The sequence below is a fragment of the Actinia tenebrosa genome, unplaced genomic scaffold (assembly GCF_029948245.1).
Source record: "Actinia tenebrosa isolate PJP-AT-01 unplaced genomic scaffold, QUT_ActTen_1.0 PGA_scaffold3__52_contigs__length_22856419, whole genome shotgun sequence".
NCBI lineage: Eukaryota > Metazoa > Cnidaria > Anthozoa > Actiniaria > Actiniidae > Actinia > Actinia tenebrosa.
This window is the reverse complement of record NW_028292580.1, coordinates 4,360,264-4,367,374: the sequence shown is the minus strand read 5'-3', so window position 1 is coordinate 4,367,374 and position 7,111 is coordinate 4,360,264.

The window sequence follows — 7,111 nt, the reverse complement described above, 5'->3', positions numbered from 1 at the left end:
GCCCCCCCTTCGAAGGCATCCAAGTTTATCGAAAACCCCCCATGGATTGTAGTAAAAAATTTAAAAATTTTCCCTAAAAGTCATTTTTAAATTTCACGACCCCCCCATTTTTCACTAGCAAAAATTTCAGGCCCCCCCCCCCCCCCCCCCCCCCCCCCAATTTTTTCTCCCCCCCCCCCCCAACTTAAATAATGACCGGTCCCTTAGCCCATGAGGTTTTTTTTACTGACATTTTTTTTTCCTAGTATTATAATGGTTTCAGACTTTATCTTATACTATGTTGCAGTTATACAATGCCGAATGAATAAAATACATCGTATGTTTAAAGGAGACGGAATAAATAACTTTGAGGAAGAAGATCAAGTGTCTTGGGATGACAAGTTGGACAGTGAATCTGACCATGAAGAGATAAGAGGAAATGAAAGGAGATTGGTTGAAACTTGGGATATTGATATCGAAGACGTAGAAAGAGATTTTGAACAATCTAGTGCAGAAATAAGCGTTGCCGTCGAAGCAAGTTCCCGAGTGACCCTTATTAACTGGATTGCCTTGTTTGTGTGCTTTTGGTCTGCATACTTTTCTGTACCAGACCGAGGCATTGATATTCTCCTCGCCTTTTTTAAAGCGATTTTTCAGGTTTTGTGTGAGCTTTCGCCAATCATTTTCCCAACCGCAGTATTGGTTTTCCCGAGCTCCTTCAAACTCTTGAAAAATTATCTTTCTTTTAAAGATAAGCATTCAAAGTATGTTGTTTGTCCGAAATGCGACACCCTATACCGTTTTCAAGACTGCATAACAACAAGATTCGGGCGTGTCATTGCTAAACCATGTTCTCACATTGCTTTTCCGAATCACCGTCAATTGTTTCGCCGCACACCTTGTGCAGCGGAATTGCTTAAGGAAATTCGTTTGAAAAATGGACAGACGAAATTGTACCCACATAAAGTTTATTGTTATAAAAGCATCAGAGACACTCTAACTCTCTTTATTAAGCAACCAGACTTTGTACAAAAATGTGAGATTTGGAGAAATCGGAATGTACCGGACGATATTTTAGTTGATATTTACGATGGCCAAGTGTGGAAAGATTGGCAATATTTTAACGGCACTCCTTTCCTTGCCCAGCCTAATAATTATGCTTTTATGCTGAATGTTGACTGGTTTCAGCCTTTTAAGCACAGTGTCTATAGCGTTGGAGTCATATATATGGTCCTCCTAAATCTTCCGAGAAAAGAAAGGTACAAAGAGGAAAACGTAATAATAGTTGGGGTAATACCTGGTCCACACGAGCCCAAATTGAATATCAATACGTACTTACAACCACTTGTAGCCGAATTGAACTTATTGTGGCACGAAGGCATCCAAGTTCGGCCTCATGGGAGTAGAACAGCAAGATGTTTTCGAGCTGCCCTCCTTTGTATTGCTTGTGACATTCCTGCACTAAGAAAAGTTTGCGGTTTCTTAGGATGTACTGCTCACCGAGGGTGCTCAAAGTGCACAAGATTTTTTCCCGGAGATTTTAGTAGCATGAATTTTTCAGGTTTCGAAGATGACGATACACCAAGGACAAATGAAGAGCACCGAAGAGAGGTTCAGAAAATACTCAATGCAACAACCGCTGATGAACGAAACCAAATTGAAACTTCCACTGGAACAAGATATTCTGAACTCTTACAGTTGCCTTACTTCGATTGTACTCGTTACCATCTTGTTGATCCTATGCACAATTTGCTTTTAGGGACAGCAAAACATTTAATGAAAAATGTATGGCTAAATGCTGAAACGCCAATTATTTCTAAAGAAAATTTGAATAAAATCCAGGAAAAGGTAGATGACGTCAAAGCACCATCATTTATTGTGCGTCTCCCGAAAAAGATATCAACATCGTTTGGAGGATTTACTGCTGATCAGTGGAAAACATGGACTCTCTTGTATTCTGTATTCTGCATTTGGAATATCGTTCCAACAGATGATTTGGAGCTGTGGAGGTTATTCGTATTGTCCTGCTTTCACCTTTGCTCTCCACTTATTACAACTGAAGAGCTACAAGAAGGACATGATTACCTAGTGGAATTTTGTAAATCGTTTGAAAAAAGATATGGAAAGGAACGTGTTACGCCAAACATGCATCTACACCTGCACCTCAAACAATGTATTTTAGATTACGGGCCTGTATATTCATTTTGGCTTTTCAGCTTCGAACGTTTCAATGGGATTTTAGGAGCGTTTCGAACTAACAATAGATCTGTTGAAATACAAATCATGAGAACATTTCTCCAAAAGCATGAACTAAGAGATATCCCTTTACCAGAGAGATTTCGAGAAACTTTCCAACCAGTATTTCAACTTCTTCAGGAGGCACAACAAGTAGGAACACTTGGCGAAAGCATCCCATCAATACCATCAACACTTAATCTTTCAGTTGGTCAAGTACTACGTTGCTTAGAGTGGAGCAATATGAATGCATACTCATGTTTTTCACCTCGATCCATTGATGTTCTTGATGATGACTATACAGAATATCTCTTTAAAGCTTATGAAACAATTTTACTTCAACACTCGGTCATTGAATGTGTTACCGATACGTTTGAGAGAATTAGTACCATTGGATATTCGGGGACAAAGCTAGGGTCCTCTGACTCTAGACTGGAACGTTCTTCCTTCATTCTTGCAAGTTGGTGTGGCCAATATAGTGGCAGTATTGAGACCGATTCATTTGACTTGCGCCCCGGTGTTGTCGATTTCTTTCTTAGACAAACCATTATAATTGATGGCAAGCAGGAATCATTGTGTATGGCAAAGGTTCGATGGTATCAGCGACATCCAGAAAGACACAGGATTGGCAGACCACATGAAATTTGGTGCAGAAACTTGTTTGAAATGGAAGGGCCCTCTACATTCATTCCCATACAAAGGATACACAGCCAGTTTGTTGCTGCTTACGATGTTATTGACAAAGAAAGAGTATTAATTGTTTGTCCTTTACAACGTAAATTGTACGGATGATGGAGATGACAGTAAAGTATCATCCATGAAAAATATTCAAAGCTATCAAAAATAAACTGTTTGAACTGTGCATCAGTAACTAGATAGTCAAAATGAAAATTGAATGAATTGTTTGATGAGTTTAAAATTAGATGAATTAAAATAATAATGAATGAAACTGCATATATTGGGAATAAAAAAGATGAATTCATATGTTTAGACTAAACAAAATTGATGCTTCAAATAATATTACAGATGTTAGCGGTTTGAAATGCAGCTGAGGTTAATGGATTAATGAGTTTTCTTATTGTCACTGGAAAAAACGCATGTACGACTTACGCATATTATAAATACATCGTCCGCGTTTTTTCCTGTGTGTATCAACGCATATAACCTCACTTTCATGACATCAAAGCAAAACAATGATTGAATTAATGTGGTCGCAACATTGATGTCATGCGTTAGGAGAAAAAATTGACAGATATGACTGAGATGGACCTGCATGCACTCCCCCCTCGTAAGTCGTAAAAACAAGCCAACATCCATCATAATTCAGTTGAAAAATTATTGATTTGTTTTGAAAAGGTTTGATTGCAATAAATTGAAACGGAAACCTCACATCGGATATACTCAGTTTGGGGTATTGTATTTGCTCCCCAGGTAAATATGGGGCAAAGCCTAGTGCAAAGTTGATTTCATATGTGCCCTTCATTTGACAATAGGGCAAATATAGGGCAAAAACGGTTATCATATATCCCCACTGGGTAAATGCGTCTAAACTAAGGGCAAATATATAACATATTTACCCATGTGTTCAGATGTATGGCAAAGCAATGGCAAATTTATTAGAAATTTACCCCGACCTTTGCCTGCATAGGCAAATGTATGGGCAAATATAGAGCACCATATTTGCCCAACATTTGCCAAGCGGACATATGATGACCAAATCCATTATTTCGTCGAGTGGTTTACGACGCAGCCCTAGAGAATAAGTATGGTAGCAGATGGGAAAGCGCCAAGGCCACCTTAAGAGACATGTGGAAATCGAAAAACCGCGGTAGCCCCGTCCCCGAGTACTTGGAACTTCAAAACATAAACGAGCCGGAGCAGGGGGGGCGGGAAACCGTAGAGTGGGCAAAGCAAGAGCTAGCGCAGCGTTATTCCCACGTCGACGCTGACGGCGTAAAGCTCACAGAACGCGGAAATAAAGTTCTCATAAGCGTTAGAGACCTGAGGTATCCCGACAAAGACCGTTGGACCAAACCACAGCTCCTTTTCGACGATACTGGCTCAGTTAAGGTTAACGTGGCAAGATTAAGAAGCTTTCAACTAGCTACCCGGAGTGCGTTAGAAAGGTTGGAAACCCTAAATGAAAGGGTCGCACTAGAAAAACGCGCTGAGGGGTTGCAAGTAGCGTTGGAGGAAAGGGAAGTAGAATACAAGAGGCAAATGCAGCAACTAACCGACTCTGAAAAAAGGTTCGACCAGCAAAATGAAAGAATGATAGAAATGAGAGATCAGATGGATAAAGCCCTACGCGATAGGGACCGAACCGAAAGGGAAAAGGAGGAAATAAAAGCAAATTACGAAAGGCAAAGGAAGCAAATCAAAAGTAAAAACGAAATCATAGTGCAAATTAAACGAGAAGCTGAGACAGCCTTAGATGAAAGAGACCGAGCCCGACAGGCCTTTGAGCTTGCTCTAAAAGACCTGGATATGAGCAAGGAAGAAGCCAAAAACTTGAATGTCACCATAGCCGGCTCTTTGGAGGAACGGCGGCAGTTGGTTGCCGAAATCAATACTAAAGAAGAGCAAATCCGGCAAAGAGATCAGGCCATCGAAGACCTGGAGGGGCAAATAGAGCGGCAGCAGGAGGTAATCAACGACCAGACTCGTCCCGAAGAGGAAAGGGAAGCAGCTCAAAAGGAAGTAGAAACCCTTCAGGTGCGCCTTGCGGAATTACAGGCGCAAAAGGAAAACCTGGAAAAGGAGTTGGGGCTTACCACCAAGGAAAAGGTAAAAAGAGCCCTTTTGAAGTATGGTATTCCGCTGGCATTTGCGGTCGCTATTTCGAGCGTAGTAGGCGTGATCTTGTCCGCACTTAAGGCTACGGGCGCAGGCGTAAAGAAATTAGGCAGTGGACTAACGGACTTGGGAAAAAAGATGGCAGCCGGTCTTCCTGGGCTGCTGGGTTCGGTTGTTTCCTTGGCGCTTAGGGCCGGCGGAGAACTGTTGAAGTTTGTGGGGAATAACATTTGGATCTTGGTTGTCGCTATTGGAGTGGTACTCCTGAAGAAGATGAAGGGTTAATCTTATCCTTGTGTATTACTGGGGGCTTATCGTCGTCAGGCATCCGAGGCGTCCTCGACTGGGGATAAGTAAAGATAGTATTCGCGCCGCCGTGATAATGCGGAACTAGCGGCAGCACACTCATGGTGCTAATGGGCTTATGGCACCAAGCAGCATTAGGGGAAGCAGGGCCTTGGCCATTTATTCGAAAGTAGGCAACGTCATTGGGAAGAACCTGAAGCTTCGCATATTGGCAATTGGCTATCATATGAAAAGTTGTTGACGTTATGTCCTCTGTGCTTTGCGGTGGGGGCTCCGACGAAAAATGGGTCGGGTTCCTATTGTTATCTTTTTTCCTGTAGGGTAGCAATGGGTGGTCATTCTCATCGACGATCCTAAACCCACCATTGCACGAATACCCCGTGTTAATGGTAATAGTACACACGATTAATCCCAGGCCCCCAACCTTCACCCACAGCCCGGTGTCATACCATTGCTGTTGTAAGTATTCCTTTTCCTCCAAATGATGAAGAAACCAATCTTCCTTCGCGTGTGGGTTCATATATTTAAAGACTAATCACCGTAAGAGTGGTAATGGTCTTATGATTGTAAATAGTATCCCTTTGATTTTCTATGCTATTTACCGTAACCTTTCCCGTATCGTCTACTCTTATCTGCAGCTTTACCTTCCCATGGCAATCGGCGACCATGTGGAAAGTCCAAACGGAAAGATTCTCGGCGCTCTGGGGGTTGGGCTCTACGGAAAAATGCACGGGCTCCCTGTTGTTCGTCTTCACACGCATAGGCTGTAGTATGCCATTGTCATCCAGGAACCTGAAGCCCACGTTGGCGTGACTGCTCGTGCCAATGCAAATACTGCATATTATCAGCTTCTTTCCCGAGTAGTTCAAATTCACGGACATTCCGGTGACATCAACCCAAGATGCCTGGGTGTATTTTTTCTCGCCTGTGTGAGTCGTATAGACACAATCTACTCCAGCTACGTAGGGGTTGTTCATCGCCATATATAATAGCTCAGACCAATGCTTGCGGCGGCTAAGCCGGCTTTTAATAAGTTATGGTCATATTCCTCTTCTCTTTTAGGCGCCCGGTATACTTCTTTTGTTAGCTGCACTTTCTTAGGCGGTTGCGTATGGTGCACTTTTTTAGGCTGTTCAACAAAGTGCCTTCTAATAGTGTCAGAGTTCACGTCATTCACCCCAAACTTCATATCCTTAGTAGCTCGCTGCAGCTTGTTGTTGTATCCTACTACAGAGCCAGTATTCATAGATAAATTACTAGGCATTAACCAACTACCTGGGGCTATGGCATAGTCCAACCTCGCCTTAGAATTTTGTATAGCTAGTTGGTAACGCTGTACGCCCTTGCTAATGTCGCCCTCCAAGATTGAACTTTCGAATAAGATCAAGGCTTCGGCTCGCGTCTCTTCTGCGGCGCCAGTATTTCCAATTATGCTTGATCGGGTATTTACCTGAGCTCCAAGGATAGAATACACGTAAGCTTCTATGCTGCGGTTCAAACGGGCAAGGCCGGCTCTAGTTAGCCCTTTACCTACTTTGGGTATGAAATTAAGATATTGCTTTGTTTGCTCGTCGTTGGTAATCTTAATAATCAGTGGATTAGCCCCTGCATACTTGCCGCCCTCGTCTTTAAACAAAGGCCCTTCTCTTACTACCTTCGTAGTATGACCTGGGCCGTCCCAAATCCACCACATATCATCTAAGTGATAATGGGTTTCTGGGTGAGAAGCCATGGTCCATTGTAAATTCAACGCATGAACTTCCTTATCGCTTAGCACATGTCCACCAATCCCCCA